Source organism: Bactrocera latifrons, unplaced genomic scaffold (assembly GCF_001853355.1).
Source record: "Bactrocera latifrons isolate USDA-ARS-PBARC rearing strain unplaced genomic scaffold, ASM185335v1 scaffold_76, whole genome shotgun sequence".
In the NCBI taxonomy this organism is placed as follows: Eukaryota; Metazoa; Arthropoda; class Insecta; order Diptera; family Tephritidae; genus Bactrocera; species Bactrocera latifrons.
In genome coordinates, this window is record NW_017537445.1 from 404,707 (window position 1) to 416,010 (window position 11,304).

Here is an 11,304-nt window from a genome sequence, read left to right on the forward strand (position 1 = left end):
GTGTCGAAGACGAAGAGCGTCCAGGGCGACCATCAATCTCAACCGACGAAGCTCACGTTCAACAAATCAAAGATTTGGTGTTGAAAAACCGTCGATTAATAATTAGAGACCTCGCTGATGAAGTTGGCATATCGAAGGGCTCAGCCAAAATCATTTTGAAGGTTGTTTTGGGCCTCAAGCGCGTCAAACCTGGACTGGTACCGAAAACATTAAATTTTTTGGGAAAAAAAGCGTCGTGTTGAAGTATGTGAAACGATGCTTTCCGACTACCAGTGTGTCATGAAACGCATTATAACTGGCGATGAGACTTGGATCTATGCTTACGATCCCGAAACAAACGATCAATCGAGCGAATATCGTGCCAAAAGAGAGCCGATGCCAAAAAAATCACGCCAAATTCGCTCAAAAATCAAAGTCATGTTGACTGTTTTCTTCGATTATCGTGGTGTTGTGCATTATAAATTCCTTCCAATATTATTTGAACGTTATGCGTCGTTTGCGTAACGCTATCCGAATAAAAAGCCTGAAATTGTGGAAAGAGAATTCTTGGTTTTTACGCCACGATAATGCACCATCCCATGCTGCCCTCGTAATTCGTGATCATTTCGCCAAAAACTCAACCCTCTGGCTGTTCACTAAGCTCAAAAGTCCGCTCCGGGGACATCGTTTTTATACGATAGAGGAGATTCAAGCCGCAGCGAAGACGGAACTGAAGGCCATGCCGGAAAGTGACTACAACCAGTGTTTCGAAGATGGGAAAAACCGTTGACATAAGTACATTGCATCGGGAGGGGACTACTTTGAAGGGGGTGAAATTGATTTGGAATAATAAATAAAGAATTTTCAAAATAAATAAAATGTCACCTTATTTTTTGTATAATTTCTTAAATTCCGATATTCTGGTTAGCGCTTTACATCGTAAGGTATTTAGCTGGCTTCGATTCCTGCAAGTTGCAAGAGCATTAAATGTTCGGCTGCACCCGAACTTAGCTCTTTCTTACTTATTAGTTAAGAGTTTATTTGATTCAAACGTGAAGAAGCATAGCAACGGCGTGAGCTGTAATAAATTTCTACTTGTACGCTCTTTGATATTATCTAACTTATATCCAATCAATTACTGATTTATTATGTAACAAAATAGATTTATGTGCACTTTTAATAAATATATGCTCTAATAAATGCTTAACCGAATGCCTAGCTGCTACAGATCAAAAAGCGTGCTTGCCATGATTCATGGAACCACTCAAACGCAAATGTTTGGCCATCGATCAAGAGCATTTATTGCTTACGCAAGCATTTAGCAATTGCGAGAGCTAGTTGCTTTTAGACGATACATACATATGAAATCAATGTTTTATATGTATGTATATTAGGGTAGTATATAAGCTCTATATTTGCAATTAAACCTTTTTCCATGTAGATTGATCTTTTGCAAAAAATAAATTTATCTGGCCACTCAAAAGTAGCTATGCTAATACAACTTTGTCCGCTTTACAAAAAATATATCAATGATTTTTTTCATTGAAACATGCTTTTACAAAATATACGCAGTTAAAGTGTATTCATACAGTACACCATGTCGTATGAGCAACACAGAAAGTGTAAATCACTTTAATTAATTTAAAATTTTTGTACAGCCGAAAATTTTGTATTTTAATAGCATATTTTCAAAGCTGTAGTTTAATTTGTTTAATTCAAAATAAAAAAAAATCACATGCTCATAATATGAAACTGATTTAGTCACCGTTTAAATTGAAAATAAAGAGCGTGGATTATGTTTCTTGTAACAAAAACTGAAACTTCAGCAGCGCGTCTGCCAAAAAATCAACGTGCAAAAAAGCGGACACTAATGTGTGTATGTATGCACATATGTATGTAATCCGTCAGTAGTAAGATGTCTGTCTCGCCATTTTTATCTACTTCCAACATGAATTCGTGCCACGCAAAGTGCTTGTGCTTACAAACTACATATGTATGCATGCATATATACCTATGTATGTATACAAGTGCGTATATACAAGCATGTTTGAGGTTATTTACCGTATGAATAATTAATTATGCACAAACACATGTTTCCACAAACAGCAATCAAATGCAAAATGCTTAATAAACACCCACGCGAAAGGCTTCCAAACGACTGTATATGCATAACTTCGCATGCATATAACGCTATATGTACATAAATGAGTAAAAACGTTTACATACTTACATACATAAAATTCATGAGAATTGTGCAGCGCTTTGCAAAAACGGGCATGTCTGCATAATTCCACTGCAGACTAGGTGACTAAATATCAAACTGCTAGCTCGCGACGACTTCAATGAGCGCATACAAAAACACATACACATATTAACATGCGAATTATCATGTAGCATACTCAAACATACCTACACATTGCAATTCGGTTCCACTGTCCATCAATCGATTAGAGAAATTTTGCCTTTGATAATGGAAAATCGATCGATATCGATAAAGACTAATACATAGTTACAGATATGGGCTTATAGGTATGTATTACAAAGCATATGTATCTGCCATACATGTGTACATATATTTTTCCCACAGACCGCATTTTGAGTCCGTAATCGCGCAATTAACTGAAATTACAGTTATGTGTCGAGTTTAAATAGTCTGCCGAATATAAAAGCTACTTCAAATAATAGTCAAAACATTTACATATATGACGATACATATGCACATATAGCATACAAGGTATGTAGTTTATCGAGACAGCATGTGGTTGGGAAACGGAAAGAGATTTCGTAAAATGTCAACAAATATGAAAGAAAAATATCTTGCATAAAATCCGACTCTGCAGCTGGCCTTTAGAAACAAAATTGGTAACTACTTATTGATGCAGAATAACACTGTGGAACATTTTTGGGATTATTGTCTGGAGGGTTAGAAATTCCAAGTCAGGGTGATGGTACTAGGTCAGTATAGTAAAACCATCAACGGGTTTGGCGTTCGTATGTGTCAGTTTTTTTTATGACCTTATGACCCCGTTTTTCCTTATCTTGATGTTTTTTCGCTTGGTTGTAACATTGTGGCAAAAACCAAAAAAAAAACACAAAAAAAAAACAAGTAAGGAAGGTCTAAGTTCGGGTGTCACCGCACATTTTATACTCTCGCATGATAAAGTGCTAATCGAGATTTCAGGCGTGGTTTTGAACCGATTTCACCCATATTTGGTACATGTCATCAGGGTGCTAAGCAAATATTATACATCGAATTTCATTGAAATCGGTTGAGTACTTCCTGAGATATCGTTTTTGGTCCATAAGTGGGCGACGCCACACCCATTTTCAATTTTTAAAAAAAGTCTGGATGCAGCTTCCTTCTGAAATTTCTTCCGTAAAATTTAGTGTTTCTGACGTTTTTTGCTAGTCGGTTAACGCAATTTTAGCGATTTTCAACGTAACCTTTGTATGGGAGGTGGCCGTGTTTATTGTCCGACTTCTTCCATTTTTGAACTGTATATGGAAATGCCTAAAAGAAACGACTCTATACAGTTTGGTTGACATATGTTGGTGGTTGGCTATAGTAGCTTCGAGATATGTACAAAAAAGTTAGTAGGGAGCGGGGCCACGCCCACTTTTCCAGAAAAATTACGCCCAAATATGCCCTATGGCTTAGTTATGACACTTTATAGGTTTTCGGTTTCCGCCATTTTGTGGGCGTGGTAGTGGGCCGATTTGGCCCATCTTCGAACTTAACCTTCTTTGGAGCCAAGAAATACGTGTACCAAGTTTCATCATGATATCTCAATTTTTACTCAAGTTACTTTGGTATATATAACCCTCTATCTAACTCTTTTAGTTTTAGGACTTACAAACAACCGTTATGTGAAAAAAACTATAATACTCTCTTTAACAACTTTGTTGCGAAAGCATCGTTCTAACACCTACGATGTTTCTGTCGCAAGGATGTTACGAGCATTCTCGGAAATTGGTTTTTTTAATGTTTTAAAGGTGGTCATAAGATCATAAAGTCATAAAAAAAACTAACTCATACGAACGCCAAACCCTTCGAGGGTTTTACTATACTGACCTAGTACCATCACCCTGACTTGGAATTTCTCACCCCCCAGATTAGCTGTTGTGCTGTGTAATTAAGCTAAGCCAACAACCGTTAAGTGGACATAAATGCAAAATATTACATTCACCGACAGCTTTGAAAATATTTTTAGAAATTCTTCAGGAAGTGGCATAACAACTTACCATATTTTACTTTAAATATCTAGAACTTTATTGACTATTAAAGCATGTTTTCATCATCATACCGGAGATTGGCTCAACAAAGTTTGTTTGAGAATTGTAATTAATTCGCTAAAATTAAAACGGCTTTTTTATAGCATGTTCGAAGGCTGTTAATATACTTTTCACATTTTCCTTTTTCTTAGACTCTACAGAAGTAAGAAGCTATTCTGGCACAAACAAGCGGCCGGTACTTTTCTAATTAGACACGCGATATTTCATTTCCTTTACATCAATGAAGTAATGAAACCAATTGAGCTGAAGGCCTTTGAATACCGATAAACTAGTGAGCCACTCGAATAACGCAATTTGAGAGCTCCGATTTCATTAGGCAAAGAATATCTGGAGTGTTCACTCCAATTTGTGAAGCGCCATTAGAATCGGAAAGACCCTTTTCGAGCCGTTCGATACCAAACGAAGTTTCCAGCAATGCGATTCTGCTTTACACAGACTGCATAGGGATAAACAGTCGTCGCACTTGCGATTTGGCTCCCGCGTCACTGCTGACAGTCATAACTTCGAAGTCGTAGATAATTTCGTCTATATTTGAACCAGTATTAACACAATGTCAGCCTCGAAATCGAATGCACAATAACTCTTGCCACTTTATTGTTACTTCGGAATGAGTATACAACTGTGAAGTAAAGTCCTCTCTCGACAAAGAAAGACCAAACTCTATAAGTCACTCATCATCCCCGTCCTGCTATATAGCGCAAAGACATTGACGAAGGCAACATCTGATGAGTCAATGCTGCGAGTTTTCGAGAGTTTTCGAATACCGCCGTCGATGGAACGACGAGTTATACGTGGACATTGACATAGTTGAGCGGACTAAGTGACAGCGGCTACGCCGGCTAGGACATGTCGTCCAAATGAATGAAAACACTGCAGCGCTGAAAGTATTCGTCACAAAAGAGGAAGAGCAAGACCACTATTCCATTGGAAAGACCAGGTAGAGATGGACCTGGCTACACTTGAAATCTCCAAATTGGCGCTAAACTTCAATTTCTGGGTTCTTTCGTTTCATGCCGACTGTCAGTACGGATAGTTAAATTAGTTGACTATCAAAAAATCAACTCTGCTATTACTGTCAATGACAGTTAAGCCAAATTTCACCGATAATTGCAAATCTTTTAAGTTTAATTGAAATTGCTTAAGTACCAAAGCAAACTCGCAGGCGGCTGCGTCTTCCAGCAGGCACATTGTAATTATACGAAACTCATTACACTAAGCAGATTTCGACGTAAACTTTTGCGCCACAGCTGTATGGTTGCGTTTAAAGTTAAGTAATTTTCTCCGTAATATATTATTTGCAAAATAAACTTTTAATGCATGGCACTTCACTTATAATATGCAAGTATAGGCTGCGCACTAAACAGAGAACAATTACGGTGAGAGGCAAAAATATATATACAAGCCGCCTTGAATACTAATTTAAGCCATTCGCTCTGTGCAAGCTTTGCGCGTTTGTCGTGAAATTTATCTTTGAGGACAATAACATAGTTATTTTGTGCGATTTAATACCAGTTTTAAGCAATCTTTAGACACTCACTTTTTTAAGTTCTACTCACTTGGCGATAAATTCAGCTTTGACGGCAATAAGAAAGTTATTCTGTGCAATTCAATACAAGTAAAAAGCAAAGTAAAGTGGGTCTAACTACTAACTAATTTTATTCTGTTTGCATAAGCCAGTCTACGAGATTTACACCAGTTTTTGTTCGATTTCTACTTAACTGCTCACCACAATTAAAACCTGCTGTTTAGTTAGGCAGTGCGATTCAGCACAAGAGAGCATGCAGTAATCTAGTTGAAGTAGGCTCAACATCTTGATATTATATCTCGATTACATTATGTTGAAATCTTTCTGAGAATGCGCTAGTTCTAAAGGCTGCTCCATGTATAGGTACTTTTTTCAATAGCCTTTTTTGACAGTTCACACATGAGTCGTGTCAAGCTGTCATGATGTTTTTGTTAAGTATTGTTTGGCATTTCATCATGGAAAGACTCACAGCTGAACAACGTTTAGAAATCGTTCAACTTTTTTATGAAATTTCACATTCTGAAAAGACAGAGTACAGAGCGACGAAGACCGTGGAGAGTCGATTCGACACCGTTCGCAGTATTTCAGACAGAAGCATGGCACGACTTGGCGCATTTTACGTCGAGATACAAAATACAGCTTGTGCAACTGAAGCCGCGCGATCTGCCCAAGTGACAGTGCTTCGCTCTATGGGCTCTTCAAAAGTTCCAAAAACCAAAAAGATCCGACATTTTCGAGACAAATTTTGGTCAGCGATAAGGTTCTTTTCTGGCTCTATGAGTATGTAAACAAGTAAAGCATTTAAAAGAGATAATCTTAAAAAAAAGAAATCCGAAGAATGTTCTTTCTTTAAGAAAGTAGGGAACCTCGAAATGAATCACCCCTTTTAAGAATACTTTATATATAATTATTTAGTAAGTGCTTAGAAAGTGGTTTAAAGAAACTTATAGGGAACACTATTTCTAAGAAAGTAGAGTTACTTTTACAGCCAATTTATATGAAAAAATCTGCGTAAATCATTTCTCACTACTTTTCGACAAGACGCTAAACGCACAATTTCGTTGCCTAATTTTGCCTCTACAGATTTTTGTCAAAATTAATTTAAGTTACTCAGATTTGTGCCCACAGAATTATGTGCCTTAAATGCTTAACATATTTTGTATATACTATATACTTATATAAGGGAGTGCCCAATATTTCCAAAGTTTTGTTTGTTTACTAACGCCGCCTGAAGGTTCAATAGTTGTCCTATACACAGAATTCAACTTAAAGAAACTATTTATTTTAAATCTAAATCATGCCTTAATCATTTTACATATCTCTTACATTTTTTGTGGGGTTCTTTTAATCTTTTGCAATATCTCCAAAACAAATAAATTCAATACTTAGAAAAACTGATAATCTAATAAAAAAACTGTTTGCTCTACAAAAAAGGTCTTTACAATTTTTTTTTCATAAAAACAAATCTTTAAAATTATATCCAGTTAAAATTATACATTCAGCTTAAAAGGTAGAATTATTGTGGGAAATAACGGACACCCTAAGTATACACATAGTACGTGCGTCGAGTTAATGTAAACTTGTTGAACTTAAACTTTTGGGTATCCAAACTTCATCAACGAACTATTCAATCAATAGTTTAGCGACAAATAAATAGTTTACTATGAAAGTGAGCACTTTATTAGCAGTCAATTGGGTCACACAACTTTCATTGGCTGACAGACAGGAAGTGCTAAAGGCAAGACAACTGACAAGGCAGAAGGATTGACACTTTGCTACTTGTTCTGTAACTTTTGTTAAATAATTTATAAGTTGTGTTTACAGTGCATATATATATGCATATGTACACATACATATATACACTAACGTTGCGTTATGAAGCGAAATTCGGCAAAAGTTTATTCATGACAGTCACAACATTGTTACTGGTTTGGTTGAAAGTTTCTTCTTTGTTTTGTTTCGCCCGCAAAAGTAGCAGCCAAGTAACGGAGAAATTGTAAGTGGCTTCTGTATAAGTTTATACACAAGTAATATGCATATATGTATTTATTTATTCCAAAGAGCGTATAATAGTACCAAACATACGCTCAGTTAAAAACCGCAAGTTTGCCATATAACAGCTGTCAAAAAATTTAAGTATTTCATTTCATTCGGGCAATAATGATGAAATGAGAATAGATAGAATCTTTAAATTCTTGGAACAAAAACAAAAAAAAAAAAAATAGCGAACCGCACCAGCATATAAATCTTTTTCATATTTGGCTAATTCAACTATCTACAACAAATCTAGAAAACAATCAGTTTGGTTGTTCTTATAAGCCCGAAATCCAAACAAAGCTTGTGACGGAGTATCAATAGACTAGTTCGTACGAAACTTTAACATATCTCTCTCACTGAACTGAAATAGTATGTGATTTTGTTGTTCTAAGAAGCTTCAAATAATTATGTTAAACTCTAAAAGACAAATTTGCTCTCGTTTAGCCTTGTTAAATGTAAATGTAAAGTTAAAATTCTTCCATAAAAGTCAGTATAATACCATAAAACATTTCACTCAATACGGATTTAAGTTTTGTAAGTGAAATCTGACAGACTATCTCCGTCATAAACTTTCTGTCTGCTACCAACAATTTAAGTCAACTGAAACCATTGCGGTACCATTTTGAACTAGAAAAATCATGTTTACATAAAATGTTCGATAAATGTAAACGTATAAATATAAACAAATCTTAAACGATGCGACTGCAGAGAGCGATTCTGTTAGTCTGGTAAGAGCAATCACAGAACTGAAATTATCCTTATGGTAGATTATCTTTTAAATAACAGCGGAAAAAAAATATTTGTTTACTCTTCTTTTATTAATTATTTTATTTTTTAATTCAAGTGAGTCTATAATATAAGCTATTCAGAAGTCTTAAACGAACTACCTGAAACGATTTTTAATTCTTCGGCAATCATACAACTAAAGTATTAGTTTCATCTACACGTTAAGAGATTTAGGGCTGCTCGCCTGATTCTCCATTATTGTGGGCTCAGAACCTGTCTAATGTATAATACGAAAACTAATATAGATAATCTGACGCAGTATATATATAGGTTGTCAAAAAAGACTAGTTTTATTCGTCACATCGGGTCATGCTATACCTTTTTGGAAAGCTCATTTCACGCGCTAATACGTTTTTGATTCATTGTCGTTTCTTTTAAGTCATTCGTGGGGTGTAGCGTCGCAAACCTGGAGCAAAATATAGAGAAAATACGGCATATTTTACAATACTACTATGATAAAGGCAAAAATGCATCTCAAGCCAATAAAATTTGTGCAGTTTATGGACCCAATACAGTTTCCATTTCCACCGCACAACGATGGTTTCAACGTTTTCGTTCTGGTGTAGAGGTGGCCGAATATGCGCCACGCTCCGGAAGGCCTGTCGTCGAAAATTGCGATAAAATCGCTGAATTGATCGAAAGAGACCGGCATAGTAGCAGCCGTAGCATCGGTCAAGAGCTGGGCATGAGTCATCAAAAAAAAAAATTTATGAACAATTGAAAATTCAATAAAAAATACCGCAAAAATAGCGCAAGACTTTTTTGACAACCTAATATAATAAACATGTATTATATAACCCTCAAAATTTGGGGTATTTTATTATTAAATATTAAGATTTAGTACCAATTTTGGAGTAGACTAAAACCGTATCCAAGACACACTTGTGAAGCTGGCTTTGTTATATGCCATTACTGTATCTGTCGTATTCACACTACCTCAAATGCTTTGGGTCTCATAAAAACTTTACAAAAAAATTGTTAAACAATTTAATGCCAAAAATGTTTATTTTTTTTTATATTTTTAAATAACTGCAAAAAAGAGTGATTAGGTCTTTCTGTAAATAAATATATTCATTGTGTTGTTTTTATTATAATCTATTTATTAAAGAAAAAATATACAATTTTATCTGGAAGGGTTGGTTATTCTGCAATATGGGTTTCATAGCCCTAAGGCATTCACTAGGTCATTTACCATAATCAATAATTAATCATCAATAGGAAATATATAAACAACTCAAGCGTAATCTCAGAATACGTGTATATGAAAATAAATTTATATTCGTGTGCAACAAATAAATAATTATACTTTATACAAATTAGTTGTCAAATACAACTATTTTCACCTACCCTTTTTATGGGAAGACTCCGCTTATAACAGATTTTTAGCTAGAGGTTATCGTCACAATTTTTTAAATAATTGCTGCTTAATGCCACTGCGGCAGCTTTGGGACCCTAAGGATATCACACCCGAAGTGTTTACTTCAAATTTTTTTGTTTTTCACCGACACAATTTTTCACATGCACATCAATATTTTCACTTTACGACAGCGGGTCGGCAACATTTAGGCGCCTTTATTATGATGTTATATATTTGCATACGCCAATTTTACATTTTATAGCCGAATGCAAGCAATAAAATTAACGCGCCTGGACTTGCCGTCCCACGACTCTAAGTCAAGGAAATTTATGCTTGCACGCGCACGCCTAAGACTCCGGCACTGTTCCTACTTAACAAAGGGCAGGAGGCGGACGCATACGCACATAAAAACGTGACTTTTTTTTTCGTTTCTTTTAGCTTAGCGAAATGCAAAGCTGTTGAACTAGTAACAGCGCCGCAGCTGATTTGAATACTTGAGCACGTAGCGGCACTTAAAACTGGCACATTTGCTGCGCAGAAAGTGGGAGCCACATTAAAATCACAACAAAACAGCTGCACAAAAATTCAAAGATGACAACATAACAATAAGCAGAAAATTAAATAAAACCGCATGCCAACAACAAGGAAAAAATCCAAGCACTTTCGGAGTTGTTGGGCAACTGATGCCACCGGGTTTATATGGTATTAAAGTACGCACGCATGCACTTGCATTTTTTTAATTTTCCTTATGTCATAATAGAAGTTAGATGCACACACACACATATATATTTGTGGAAGGTTTGCACTAATATATAAACTTTTTAAACTTAATAAATTCCAGTATTTGCAAGTAAATTCGGTGTAATTATTAATTTTATTTATTTACAGCACATTTCATATTCTACACATAAAGGTATAATGTATGATTAGCAGAGAAAACACTTTTGTTCTACACTCAATTGCATTTTGAACGGCGAAAATCCCGTTAACAGCAACCGTCACCGTCAGTATGTCGAAGGCAACTGAAATCAAGTCGCCGCACAGCGCAAGTTCTAACATATTTGGCAAAGACAACTGTGTTTTGCCCCAAAAGCGACAGTAGCAGAGGCAGCGACTGCTATTAGTGGGTGGCGTAACAGCGGTGCAATGAGCAGACTTTGACAAAATAAGCAGAGAAAGCTGTTAACAGAACAGAATAGTGAAAACACAGAAGGACGATTACCATTTCAGTTGAGAAATTCTACAGTTGTTATACAGTTTTGCGTGTACAGTTTACAGAAACAACATTTAACAAGTCTACATTATTCACCTTTAACAGGATAGCCTC

General features: G+C 35.8%; 1 protein-coding gene across 1 annotated transcript in view; it reads right to left on the minus strand.

Annotated features, from left to right (window-relative positions):
• The window catches only part of LOC108976402 (prolactin-releasing peptide receptor), a 50,734-nt gene extending 40,636 nt beyond the window's left edge, over window positions 1-10,098 (minus strand). Inside the window, exon 1 of the mRNA XM_018945468.1 lies at window positions 9,968-10,098. The gene's annotated coding sequence lies outside the window, so the exon portion shown is untranslated. The remainder of the gene's footprint in view (window positions 1-9,967) is intronic.
• Window positions 10,099-11,304: the final 1,206 nt, after the last annotated feature.